General features: G+C 50.3%; 1 protein-coding gene across 1 annotated transcript in view; it reads right to left on the reverse strand.

The window, feature by feature from the left end:
- Positions 1–14,973, reverse strand: part of LOC139049905 (very low-density lipoprotein receptor-like) — a 64,863-nt gene that overhangs the window by 27,470 nt on the left and 22,420 nt on the right. The gene's annotated exons all lie outside the window — the stretch shown is intronic.

Genomic DNA, 14,973 nt, shown 5'->3' on the forward strand with positions numbered 1-14,973 from the left:
ACAAGATAAGCCATTGGCGGGAAACATATCCAGCGTGCTAAAGTTTTGCTCTGGGAGTAAAAGGAAAATTGTACAAACAGTCAATAAAGAAGCCGAATGCGGAGGCGCCTTCTTAAATCGTGCGCTTTTTTTTTTTAATGCTTTCCCCGGGGGCAATTGAGCGAGAGCCGATTGAGGCCCTCCATAAAGCCACCAGGAATAAATATAAGCGGCACCACGCCGAACAGGCGCAGCAGAAGTGCAGATATTACGGCTGCTGTTTGAAGCAGTCCTCGCCATTCCCATTCATACATGATTTAAAAGCGCCGGCAAACGACGGTGAGCCAGAGAACTTAGACACCATCCGTGCGACGTTGCTTACCTTGCTCAAATTATCATCATCATCATTAATTATCATTATCATGTATTCAGACAACTTTTGACCGTTGCTTAATGCAGACTTCAGTGGTACAATTACGCACAAATCGACGGCCAGCTTCAGCTTTCGTAAACATATGTGTTGGGCACATATGCCTTCGCTGTAGACGCGCGCAGACGACACGCGCGAACCATTTTTTTGCCAGCGCAGATTCAACTTCAGGTACTGCATTCTTTCGTATTCGTGGAGTGGGTGCACTGTACTTGATTTTGCCCGTTCGAGTCCCTCACTCGCCATGCGTCACCATCCCCCGAATAGCGCCAGCGTTGAAGATCACATTGGCCGCAGTGGAAAAAAAAAAAAAAAAAACGAGTGACACGTTTGGCCGAACTTCCTAATGCGAGAAGCGGTAACGTTTCTCGGCGCCAATTGCGGCGCGGTTTGAACACTACAGCTGGCGCACAACGCAACGAACCGCGGGTGCGCCCCTTTCCCAAAACGAACGATCCGTCGACAGGAATGAAGGAAACAGCAAAAAATGTTCGTCCGCCTTCCTCCCCGAGGCGTTCGCACACGGCCTGCCGCCATCGTGGTCACCCTGCACGCCCGAGAAAGCATTTGCACTGCCACCATTCCGAGCATGCAGACGGACGGTCGCGTGGGCTGAAGTGCTCGCGCGCAGCGTACGGTCGATGACCTACCGCACAGAAGACGAGGTTGGAGAAAATAAAAGAGAGCGGAAAAGGAAAAAGGCGGTGAAACAAAAGAAATAATGGCGCACAGCATCGCGAGCCGCAAAACGAACTATGCATGCAGCGCCCCCGTCAGGGCACTGGCAAAGGCAGAGATCATTTTCGTTCGCCTGGCGGAGCAGACGAGACAAATGGATTCAGCAGACGACAAAAGAAGAAAGAGTAAAATTACTCCACGTTAACGCCACTCGCAAAACTGACACTCTCCGGAAAGTTAACAGTGAGCATTTTTTTTTCCAATGCAATTTTTGCTGAATCTAAATTTGCACTGCTCAAATCGTCGAGGCATAAGAAGCGACACTACATTGGCGTGAACTCTGCTAACGATGAAGAGCGGAAAGCAGAAGACAGCTTATTTCTGGACGCATCGCGGACGAATAAAAGGAATGCTACGCATAGAACGAACGTTGGCAAGTACAGACGCGTGCAAGACCGCTTTGGAGCGACCGCGCTGTACTCTGACAAGCGGCGTGCAGGCACATTGCGGAACCATTTGGCTGAGAATACATGCAGTGACACGTTAGTTCGCTTCAAACGGTCGGTTACCAATATCGCGAAGCGCGATCTAAACGCACAAATATTGGTGACGTCATCAGCCGAGACAACGACACAGACGAGGAAGCGACAATTAACGGTGTCACAATTCGCTTCCTTCCATCCCACGCAAGACGTTTTCACTTTTTCAAGTCACCGAACCAATATCGACAGTCGTATCGCTTCTCAAGCCAGTAGAATGGCCAACCTCGAAAGCAGCTGCTGCTAAGCGCGAAGATGCGGAGGAGACTACTGCATAAAGGAAAGCGGTAGGCCACACATTTGGATGAAGGACTGTATAGTGGATCGTCACATTCCGAAAAAAAAAAGAAAACGGTAATTTAAGCTTTGCCGATTTCGCAGGTTGGGCGTTCTAGAAAACCACGAACAAGCCAAAGAGGGCGGCGATAATGCATTTCAATGGTCTATTGATTCTTGTGGTTATTGTTTTCGAATAATAAACAGACGTCATAAAGATGGGCTCAGGATTAATCTGGACTAGGAGCACAACACGTTTGGTTTCGCACACCAGTTCAATGTGAATGCGGACGGGAGTCGAATTCGCGGCCTCGATAGCTGCTCAGCAGCGCCGCAGGCGCCGAGCCACGTTTGCAGTGACGTGTTCCAGAAGGATACTTATTAAACAAAATAAATATTAAGCAACTGCATATTGACGGACCTTTTCAGCAGAAAAAAGAAGCTACAGGAGCGTGTTTTTACGTCCTACGGTTTTTGGCGATGGCATTTCTATTAGCATGAGAAAAATCTCAATTTCGACAGACGTGTATGTCACCATGAAGGTCAACTGCCATTTACACGATAAAAAAACAAGCCGACATCGCGCGATCTACGAAAGTCATGACGTCGTAGTGGCGTGATCCCCACGATGTGTGCATCTTCAGCAGATGACAGCTGCATTTACTTTTTTTTATTTCTTAATTCAGCAGTTCAGCGTAATTACCGCTACGTACCTGGCACTGCGTGTCGACTGGAGTCCAAAGGCGCGCCATTTTGACGAGGCTGCAGAAAGGATCCACGTAGCGTCGCAAGGGGCAAATTGGAGTATTAAATGATAGACAAATTATACATGCAGTTCCCCCCCCCCTTTTTTTTCTCTCTTTCTATGTCTCTTGGTCCCGGCGGTGTGCTAACAGCAGCTGCCCTAATTATCCCTGAAGAGAATGCGCGATAGACGGGATGAGGTGTTAGACGGTTTCTACACACATTTTAACGTTTAAGAAGACGAGGCGTAGCAGACAAAACCCGCTTGCATTTCCTCTGCCAAAGATAAAAGTAAACAATAAAGGCAGACGACAACCGCCTGACAAAACGAGTCCGTTCCACACCAGCTGGAGTAATCAATAATACGCCGGAAAAGACGTCCAAGAGGAAGCCGACTCTTGCAGGCCATTCCTCCATACACGTCACGTGTCACCGCCGTCAGAACAGACGTACACGGGCGTGAAGATAACGTGCCTCCCCCAGCGTGTCGGTATAATGCCAGAGACAAATTTTCTTTTGCGATGATGTTTGAAAGGGTGTATACGGTCACTGAGGGGTCATCCGATGAAAGACAAGCCAACTCAAGCCGGATTAGAGGGGCCGCAACGTAGCCCATTTAATCTCCCACATTGCCGACGGAAGCGTCATAGGTGATAAAGTGGACATGGCTATAAGAAAGAAGAAGAGTGGGGGGGGGGGGGGGGAGGAGGTGATGATTCAAACCGGAACTATCGACTACACAGGGGCAGCGGAATGTGGCCGCCTCAATGGAAAGAAGATGCCGACCGCGCGAGTTAAGATAAGGCACCGGAGAACAAGGTTGCACAGAAACAGAAAGGGGGATTCGAAGCAGACGAAGCAAAATGAAAAACGTGACGCGCATTGCAGACGACACGGATGCGAGCCACTTTTTTTTTTCTTCTTTTGTGATGTCGGCACGTTGAACTTAAAAAAATGCAGACGACGGCACACTGGCCGCAACGCAGACGAACTTTTTTTTCTTCTTCCTTTCTTATTTCTGTTTCGGAATCCCGGCTCACTGCTTATTTGGCATGCGAGAAGGCGCACACCGCAGACGCGGAGAGACAGGTATTGCGGTTTCCTCGGAGTGGACCCGGTATACGTACTCGGAAAGATAACAGTGCGTACGTATGAGTGAAAACCTGAGAACTGTAAGCGCGCAGCCTGTCCTACATTGCTCTGCCGTACGAATAAATTAAAGACAGGATGGCATTTTTTTTTCTTTAAAGCTCCGAAGCACACAAATTACCCGTGACTTGAATTCAGTTACCACCCGAGGGACGGATAGGCTAGTGACGTACGATAGCACGTCAGAATTTTTCGGAATGCATTATTACATATCGTCGCCTGCATCACTAGTGTGTCTGTTGAACAGGTATCATATAGGTGTTCTGTGCAGGTATACGAAACGTACAAGGACATACAAAGCGCGTTTTTGATCACTGAATGAAATATTACATGCAGAATTAAAGCTGTTGTGTTTTGCATCCAAAAGCTTACGCTTAAAAAATATGCAACGACGCATTACACCACATCGGCTGCGAGATGGATAACATAGAAGAGAATATCTAACTCCGCATTAATTGTTCTTGCCGCCTGAGGTTTCGTCGTGCGTTATTTGAACAAGAGAAATGACGGATTAAAAGTAATCGCTCACTAGTGACCGCAGTACGTGTCAATTGCTACACAGGTAAATCCAGAAACGCGTATAGCAAACGACGAGCTTAGACATTCATAAAATAGTGCTAAACAAAACACATTTGATCGACCGGCTTTCAGAGCATGTGGTTAAGCGGTGGTTACGTCACGGTACATTACATAAGTCGACAGGTGCAAACGCCACGCATCTGCGCGCCTGCATTGTTTGAAGTTTGACTTTCTTGTGCGTGCGTGTGTGCGTGCTCCCTTTGTTTAGCCGCAAGTCCCACGGGAACAGGTCGTTCGGCGGCGGTTCTGCTCACGATGCGGCAGACGTCGCGCATCGAAAAATTCCCAGGCGGATGGTACGCATCCTCCAGGGATTACAGAAACTGAGGTAAAGTTTCCCAGAGCGCTATGCTGCCTGGCATATACTATCATATAGCCACGTAGGAGGCTGTGATACTACCTGTCGGCTTACATGAGAAGAGCAGACGACGGCCGTGAACAAGATCCGTCTGCGGCTGGCTGAGAAGCAGACGAAAGGGTACCGGCTGTTCGTCTGCTTCAGAAAGCAGAAGTCTGCTTCTCAATGTCACTTTCAGAATATGGGCAGTGAACTCGTGTGCTCTTCTTGTTCCAGCTTTACTCTTTATTTCTCAAAGCCCACTGGTGTGGCTCGGAGCGAGCTTACTGGTGCAAGATTTAACAACTACAACGCGCTAGTATACACACGAGGTATATGCTTGTAAATAGACAAGCATAATACCAGGAGAAAGGCAAGAACAGCATACGACTGCATTGACACTTCTGCTCTGGCTTCTTCGCCGCTTTGAACGAAGATCTTTGCCGAGTAACTGCTTAAAACTTGGCCACATCTGTTAGTCTTGCCTTCAGGTGAAACGCATGTCGTTAAAGCGGGTGTATTTTTTGCGCGCGAGTGTTTTTTACCTCACGGAACGCGACGGCAGCCCCACCGCGTCTTTGTGTAGTCACGTGCGGCTTGCCAATGTGTGAACACTGGTGTGAATGTGCGCGTAAAAGGTTCGCGATGACTGGCAAACTATGACCACAGAGGCATTGAAACGTGTTTTAAACTCCTGTGTTTTATTCTGCTCCACGCCTTCTGGCATGTCTATAGAAGGAATCGCAGATGCTAATGAAAGCAGATGCAGAAGCAGAGGGAGATGCTAATCACTAATGCAAAGGCCAACGAAAAATCTAGAAACTACACCCGTCTGCTTGTTTGGTTCGGCCTGCGAAGCTCGCCGTCTGCTGTCTTTTACAACGGAAGAGTGCTGACAATAATCGTCACAGCTTTCGTCGTGGCCAGCCCGCGAAACTCCCCCACTCCACTGAGAACGCACGACGAAAGAATAAATTAAGCCCGCTACTATACTGAAGCGAGCAAGTAGGTAACTCTTACGGTACACGTGTTTTGCAACCGCGACAACCGTGGGCGCTGCGAAAGGGAGGCGGTTTCCGACAATCGCGGCGCGCTACCGCCCCTAGCGTAGGCGGGTGGCGCAATCAACGCACGGTAGCCTGGAGAAAGAAGGCGGCACCTCAACGTCGCAACGTTGAGAGGGTGTTTCCGGATGTGAACACGTACTTCCCGTATGACGGGCGCGCAACTCTGAACGAACCGAGGGCGGGTATTTCTTTAAGGCTGACGATATCACGACGGAACGCCATGAACAGGCGTGACGAATCGACCGTGTGGTTAACGCAACGTCCGCTATTGCGCGCTGCCCGCCGAACAGACGAAACGGCCAAGCGCGCAGAAAATCTCGTACGAATCGTACGAGCGCGAGATTTCAAGCGACGTAACAGACTCCGCAGACCGCAGGGGGCGGTAGAAAGTTAGGTGGGCGGATTAAGAAGTTTGCAGGGACGGCATGGACACAATTAGTACATGACTGGGGTTGTTGGAGAAATATGGGAGGGGCCTTTGCCCTGCAGTAGGCGTAACCAGGCTGATGATGATGATGAACAGACTCCATAAACAGGCAACGTATGGACGACGTGCTTATATTAATAGCCTTGGCAAGTTGACGTTTTGATTAAACGAAAAGGAAACGCGAGAACGTGTAAACAGCCAGGCAAGCAGCCGCCAGACGGAGTGAACAGTAGGTTACCTCCAAGCTGCGTCGCGTGGTTACGGCATAGACACAAACATGAGTGGCGTGTGCTTACTCAAGAGGGAGTAATGCACTGAAAGCAGCGGCTGACGTCTGAAAACTGCAACAACGTAGCGCAGCCACCGTCTGACTCAGCCGGAAGTCCACGGTCAAGCGTGTAGACGTGCAAGTCAGAAGACGGGGCGCGCTCGGCGTCGTCTGCTCCTGCTCCCGGGAGGCTCGTCTGCTCCGTTGGAGCGCGCAAGCGCGGCGTCGTCTGCTAGCTGCAGCGCCACTAGTTCACTCGGGCACTATGCCAGACAACATGTGTGCGTGCGCACAGAAAAAGAACACGACAGGATGAAAAAAAAAAGCAATTACAGCATTGAGAAAGAAAAGAGGAATAGAGTGAGAGAGACAGAGAGGTGATATAGGAGGGTGTGGTGGTCATTCCAAGAATAAATAAAGATGGCGGCACACGTCGAAAGGGAAGGAGACGAGAGGAGGAAGGAGGCGCGAGAAGCCGGAGTTCCAAAAGCGGACCCCAGTCGCGACGATGAACGTGCCATTCCGGAATTAGAATCGCTATAGAGCGTCCGCGGAAGCGTCAGAGTCAACAAAGAGCAACTGGACTTCTGGGCACACGGCCGGCAGCCTGAAACACGATATTTGAACAACATGCGGATAGCACTGTTGACTTGCAGACGTTTCACTCATTAAGATGCACGCACGGCGACGGTGTATACGCGACTAAGAAAAAAAAAAAGCTAGTGTATAAACCTCAGTCGTTCCGCAGCGTTTCCACTTCGTGTATCCAAGCGACTGCACTGCGGTAGTTCCTAAAGCCGCACGGGCGCTTCAAATCGAGTCGCTGGCAGCTTCGTCGGCACCTGTACATTAAAGGGCGTGTCGCTGGTGCACGCGATCGAAAACCGCCACGCTCGAAGGTCAAAGTTCGCAGAAAGTAAAACTGCCCTTGCGCTGCATCAGAAAGGGGGGAGGGGGTGAAATGCATATATTTAACAAAGTGAGGAACTTGTAGGGTTTTACTTTGTAGTTACGGGCTACTTTCAGATTATTACACATTATCCGTTTCGTGACTCAAAGTTGCATTTTCACCGGCTGCAACACGAGAGAAAAGCCGTAGGCTTTGACAGCGTATCGTATACGACAAGGGTCAGATCAGATAAGAATGGTATGTTCAAATCATAGCGCGAAGCTTATGGAGAGATCGAGCTAAATAGCGTTTCACGTAGCCTCGCATCGAATTTCATTAAAACGACTTCCTTGATTCGAGTCGCGATTAGCTTTCAAGTCGCGTCTATGTCTTACGTCTGCGACGAACGCGAAATGCTGACGACGGCCAGAACGAGAGGGAACGAATGACGTCAGTTCGTTACGCCCTTCTTTGAGGTCAAACCCGAACGGCAGTCACTTCTGCTCCTTCTGCCAAGTGCGACGCGATCTAAAGCGATCGAGCGATCCTGTTCCCGTGACTCAGTACATTAGTACTGTACTCAATACATTACAAAAACGTGCAGCACTTGAGCTATACGAGATGTTTTAAGGTGATGGCTTGTGTACTGCTCAAAAAGAGCACGACATGGAGTGCAGACGATTCGCGTTTCAATTTTCGTCTGCACGCGCATCATCCGGCGCGCTCGTACCTTTCATGGGAGCTACTCTATACCGCGCGATGTCGTGAATTTGTCCAGCTGGCAGAACTTCTGCTGCCGTAAGCAGCAAGGTTCGACAGAATAAATCGCTTTCATCGCTCCGAAGGTACATTCGTCAAAATGACTCAAGCGTCGTGGGGCTTTATCTCGAAGCGTCGTCTGCTTGATGCCCTCCGCAGACGCGAAGTTATGTAACTCTCATGTATAGTTATACTATATGCTGATGAAAGGTATAAGCAATTAAGTGATTTGCGTACAGTCATGCCTGCCAATCTGTGAACATCAAAATTCACAAAGATCCCGGGCACACGGCACCCAAAGGAGGCAGGGGAAATGGCACGCACTTTTGAGTTTTCTCTCAGCTCATGTTATTTGCGACATACGCGTGTGCACTTTATTAACGACGATTTAAATTTAGAAGCAGCACATAAGCAGTAGCAATGTTGGAACAGCAAATACATCTACAAGCAACACACTGTTCCGAGAATACAGTGACTTCTGCAACCGTTTTGATGTTGCCGATTTCACTAGCTATAAAGCTGAGCACACTAGCCCTCTGGTGTCCTTTCACCGTGAGACTATAGTTCCAAGAGTATCGTCGGAGACCACCGAGCGAGAACTTCTCCGGAATAGAACTTTACGTGAAGCTTCACGCTACATCCGGGAAATCGTGGAACGAGCCCAAATGCGTAAACTTTACGACTATAATTCGGGAAAGTTAGCCGGTATGTGCATTGAAAAGCGAGATCACTGACGCGAGACGATTTCTCGCTCGGCGCCTCTGCCACGGGCACTGCCAAAGGGCCAACTAAGCATGAGGAACACGCCCCCTCCCCCCATCTCTCTCTCTCTCTCTCTCTCTCTCTCTCTCTCTCTCTCTCTATGTGTGTGTATATATACACACATATATAGTCCTCTGGATTAACGAAGTCACTTATAATCGATCGAAATTCTGACACGGGCAAGTATACCTCTTGAAGGGCAGACGAAGGCGGCCGCGCGAATCTGTATGCCGCACAGGAACGCAGCGCTATAGCACACCATCTCTCTCGCTCAGCCCTGCTTGGCGCAAGCGCCTTGGCAGCGCTGCACCGTTCTTAAAAGGAGAGAGACGAATGGCGCACGCAGCAGCCAGGCGAGATGCCAGCCGCTAAGGAGCCGCGAGCGATGCCTCGCGCGCCTGACCCCTACCTGACCTTCTGGCTATATCGCACAGCTCTTCGCTCGCACCGAAAGCCCCGAATACGGATAGATGTGAACCGAATACGAAACTGACACGCCACAACGTACGTCCCACGGCTTGGTAGTGTTACTCTTTGCGCTGACGAACTTAGTGCCACAGTTTTCTTCTCTCTCTCTCTCTCTCTCTCTTGAGCACGCGTCAAATAAACGAAAAAAAAAATAGCATAGTCACCGAACATTTGTCTTGCCTGGGAGCACTGTCGTGAAACGGAGTTGCTCGAAATGAGAACGGGTGTGTTGTAAATAAATTCCGGTATCAGATATAGCGTTGACGCTGACCGCAGGGAGAGAGAGAGAGAGAGAGAGAGAGAGAGAGAGAAACTATCCCGGCGCGATTCCACGAAACTGAAGCCGTAACAATGAAAGCGCGCTGCTGCTCATAGGTGCGTATGTATATAATATTAAAATGCGGGAAAAACGCGTTCAACGAAACACCACCTCGAAATACACAGCATTCGTGTTGCCGTTTTCTCTCTCTTTTTTTTTCGACACACCCAAACCGTACTCGAGCCGTTGGCGGCACATATAACGTGAACGACGCAGCCCATGCAGTGTGTAGTTGCAGTCGCCCGCACAGCAATCTCGGCATACGCGCTGCACGTGTCAGCAGCGGTGAGCAGGAACAAAAAAAAAAAAGAAAGAAAGAAAGAAAGAAAGAAAGAAAGAAAGAAAGAAAGAAAGAACGGAAACTAGAACGTCGCCCGCACGTAGTCGTAGTAGTAGTATAGTAGTACGAATAGTTTTTTGCCATAGCACTAGCTCTGCGGCGCACTGTTTGTGCCGACAGCTGCGCAGAACGACCAATACACGTACGCGCGCGCACGCAAAGCGCGACCGAAAGAACATGCGCTGCAGCTACAGCTGGCGTTTTGGCGAGATAGTCGCACCATTACTTGATCACGTGGTGCAGAAACTTAAAAAAAAAAAGAACGTGCAGGGGGAGGGGAGGAAAAGAACAATCTGCGTAAACACACTGCGCGTCATGCATAGCTGGAACATTGCCACTCGCGCGGACAACAGGTGACGCCTTATTAAACGCTTACGCGCTCGATCGTACGGATTCCGGATGACTGCACACACTTGTCACGGTGCGGCGAATGAGTAAAGCAGGAGACACACGGTACGATTCGGCGTCCGATCCGACGTGCGGCGCCGCATGCTCCGGCATGCGGCATACGATGATTCGGGACACACGGTGCGTGCATCCGAAAGATTGAGCGGCGCGTAAGCTCCGCCCAGATCCAGCCCTCCAGCTGGACTTCAGAGCCACGTCGAGAAACGCAATATAAACAACTCTCCACAACACTGCGCCGCTTTACGCGAACACTGCCAATAACGTTATGCCCCTGCGAGTGACAGAACACTTCACGACGGCGCGTCGTCCACTGACGACTCCGCTAACAGCCAGCGATAGGGCCGGTAGGCCTAGCTAGGCATGCAGACGCCGCGGCCGACAGCGCTGACGATCCAACCCGAGCTCGTCGAAGAGCGCTTATGTTTGCCAAAACAATTAACACTGTACACTTAGGTCGCCCGTAATTAAATACAATTGGTTCACTCGACGCAGTCGTTGCGAAGGGCAAACGTGCAAGCAAAGCGAGCAGCCTCGCTCAGACGGTCGGTGTGGGCTGTCTGCCCGCGAAATGCCCTCGCGTCGCGTCTCCTCATCTCGCCAGTAGCCTAGTCCTAGTGTACTAGGCGTTGCTTTGAATAACAGGCACACGTCGAGATAATTTTACTGAACTAGTAACTATTTCGTGTCGGAAACAAACTGCAGCAGGCAAGGAAAAAAAAAAAAAAACACTGCGAGAAACCGGCCAGCCAGCGCCGCCTCCGTGGAGGGAACGTCACATGCCAGCCGCGCTGTCATTGGCTGCGGCCAGACGACGGTGCGGTTGTCGGACGCGTCAGACGATGAAAATCTGCCCGGTTTGGCGCACGCCGGACGTCCGATCCGGCGCTCCGGCACGGCAAAACACCTCGATTCCGGCTGCCGTTCCGGCGCGTCGGCTGCCGGATCGGACACCAAATCGGACCGTGTGTCTCCCGCTTAAAGGAGCGCTACGAGGATGCGGTGACGCGGACGCGCCCATGCGGGCACTCTCTGCGCACGGCACTCAAGTTTTTTGTCCTCTCAAGTTCCGAAACGTCGCGACAGACTGAGCCTGAGAAGTCGCAAATAAGTTTACAAAGAAAAGTAAACAAATAAACAGGCTCAATCAAGTAAGCAAAGCTCAAAACACGGCCGGCGCCATCTTCCTCCAGTTGCGTCAGTACGTTACGAATTACGTCAACAAATACTGGGTATGCACTAAATTGTGTCGACAGCACAACAGGGGCGGTATTCTGTAAGATTCCACCTAGTGGACTATCCATTTTGGCCACTGCTGATTGGATGCAGCTGTACGAGCGAGGAGGAGACGAGCGGCCCCCAGCCGATCAGCAGAGGCCGAAATGGACAGTCCACTGGGTGGACTCCAACAGAATACCTCCACATTACACCAAGGCATAGAGTTTCTCACTATATTACCTACAGAGTGAAATTTGGAGCTGCTGCATGCGCTCTTGTTTGCATGGGAATTATGGGAATGCCGGTATATGGTGACTTCGGATTGACATCGTCCTCACAGAGCCAGGACACCTTGAAGACGCGCCTGGCTAGCATCATTCCGTCTGCCACGTTATTCACTCCCTACTAAAACAGCACGTGAAGAGCTGTTTTAGCTTTATTATGAAAAAAAACATGCCTTAATTAACAGGACTATCATCAGAAATATTTTATTTTTTAAGAACGCAGCACCTGTGTAGCCATATTCACGTTTCAGACGTATAGTCTAGAACAACACGAGCCCAGTACAACCCTCGTATGCACACCCGTACACCGTCATTCCCATGACGGCACGGCGCTCGTTAGAAAACTCCCACAGACGGTGGGGCTAGATTTCCCTCTGGGCAATACGGAGTGAAACGGCCAATTCTGTTCTACATACACACGACGAGACTTCTTTCCTTCCACCTGGTGCGCTCCCGTTTTTATACTAAGTATAGGGACTAAGCACGCCGACAGTACGACGGTATATATACTTGAATGATGAAAATCGATTTCTGCGAACTACAAAACTGTTTTTCTTTTCTCTCTATTTGTGTGTGCGTGCGCGCGCGCTTCTCTAACGTACGCCCCCGCTCAGCGCGCGTCGTTTCGCAGGCGGCATCCCGCATCTTCCTGCAAAACGAATCCACGCAAGTCGCACCGCGGAGAGACCTAAATCAACCGACACTCTGATTACGTGTCAACAGAATCGAGAAAGAAACAAAAAGAGCCCTCAACATCTGCGGCAAAAAATGCATCGCGATGTTTCCAGTGAACGCTTATCGGCACTATCTATATATATACACATATACACATCACAACAGCCAGACGGCGGCCCACATCTGTCAGCCGCACACGCGCAAGGCAAAAAAATGGGACGAGACAGAATTTGCGCGCCGCGCCGAAAGGCGCCTGCAGTCACACCACCTTCACGCGACAGCCGCGCGGCCTTACAACGTACTGCATGCTGCTCGCCACAGACATCGGCATACGCGCCTCGAACGTGCACCCCTAGCTAGCTACCTACACACATGTACGCGCGCCCTATAAACGCGGAAATGTAGCCTTCGCCACACACACACACACTGCAGCGTACAGTCGCGGACAGAATATTATGGACCATGAAATCTAAGAAAAAGCTGAATATCTCCGCAACCTCACAACGCAATCTCGTTTTTGCATTTTAGACCGACTAGAATATGCTAACAACGTTGTCGTGGGCAGTTTTACTGGTTACTGCTACAGGCTGCTCGGGAATTGAACGCTTTCGGAGATCCCGTGGTCCATTTAATTCTGTCCGCGACTGTACATGCGTGCATCCACGGCATGGGGTTCGACGTACGCGAAGCGGTAGACCCGCCGCCTGCTTCTTCGACAGAGACACGCTGATTGACAGGCTCGCCTCCAAGAGCAAGCGCTCGTCCTGTGTCCTACCTTGTCCGTGTTTTTTTTTTTTTTGGCGCTGTTTTAAATATGACTAACCCTTCTGAGTCGCCTATACAAGAGTGCGCGCAACCCGCCCCAGTTGTATTATTCCGTGTCTGCAGCCGTTCCGAAAGCTTGCTTCTCTGTAACTACACACGCGAGTTGAATCCGGTCGTGGGAAGAGGGCGCCGACTGAAATTCCGTGGATGAAATCGCACGAAATACAGTGCATGACGTAACTTCCGCCATTAAATGGGAATAAGGTTTTTAAATTGGCCTATGACTCGCAACCTTAACACCCCAAGGAGTGAGTTATATACAGCCATTTACGCCCTTGTTCGCGTTTAGAGGTGAAAATTATTTTACGGTGTATACCGCGGTGCGTTAATCGCCCACGTTTTCTAATTAACACGCAGTTTAATTTTATTTCCCACACACGGAAGCTCGAAGTGGTTTAGGGGGACTGGTAAATCGTAATCCCGAATGGATATACAGCTTCAACGCAACTGACCGTTGGCCGATTGAGTTGGAGGTTTGGCCAAGACGTCATCATGCGCTTCAGTGAACTTAGCCCGGCAACGACCCTGTGTCTCTATATACACAGAGGACTTGTACGTTTGTGTTTATTAATAGACTTTCAATCAACCGATCCGCGCGAATATTGCTACATATGACAATTTCGTAGCCATCGATAACAAGCAAGTCTAGCGGTGCTATCATACTGGCAAATTCCGCCATATATTGTCGCATCCGCCATCTTGTCAGCTCCGATTGGATCACACGGTGCTACGGCGGCTGTGATTGGCTTAAAACGCTACACTACAGAAAAGGACGCGACAACCGAATTAGAACGCAGCTAGGAGCCTGCGCCGCCGACGTAAGGAGCCTCGGCGTCTCTGACGAGCTCTCGGCATACGCCTTCAACTCTGGTGACCGCACGCGGTCTGCGAGCTATTAAGTGGCTTCAATTGCACAGGAGCGACAACTCCGGGAAGGCCTCGGTCCCGGGTTCGATGCCCGGACAAGGTCCCGTGTGAATTTTACTTGGCACATTTTTCTCGCTGCTCACAGGCGATACACCTATTTCTTTTTGTTCCTTTCAGCTTGTATAGTCCTTCGTTCTTCGAGAAAGTTGTAGTGGATAAATTGAACAAAACAAAATGGAGGACGCTTAAGCTTCGCCTTCAAGAGTGGAACGCGAGAGCGTTCCCGTCGACCCGCCAAGGGGTGTAAGACAATGGGCTACGGCGCAGCGACTACGCGCCCCGCATCGGACGCGGTGAGCGTCGAGCAACGCAGCGTTCGGCGCGGCAACGAAATGTGCGCCTGAGCAAGCGACGCACGCCTGAGCCTTAGAAACAGCTCGTTTCTAAGGCAACACCGAATTCACTAGACGCGCTTTTGTACCGCTTTGAAGCATCGTACTCGTGGCTCAGTGGTAGCGTCTCCGTCTCACACTCCGGAGACCCTGGTTCGATTTCCACCCAGCCCATCTTGCAAGTTGTTTTTTTATTCTTGAAGTGCCTGCAGGGATTTATCGCTCACGGCCAACGCCGCCGACGCCAACGACACAGGCTTTTCTGCGACACGAGCTCCTTAACGCTATCGCGTTAAT

Source organism: Dermacentor albipictus, chromosome 9 (genome assembly GCF_038994185.2).
Source record: "Dermacentor albipictus isolate Rhodes 1998 colony chromosome 9, USDA_Dalb.pri_finalv2, whole genome shotgun sequence".
In the NCBI taxonomy this organism is placed as follows: Eukaryota; Metazoa; Arthropoda; class Arachnida; order Ixodida; family Ixodidae; genus Dermacentor; species Dermacentor albipictus.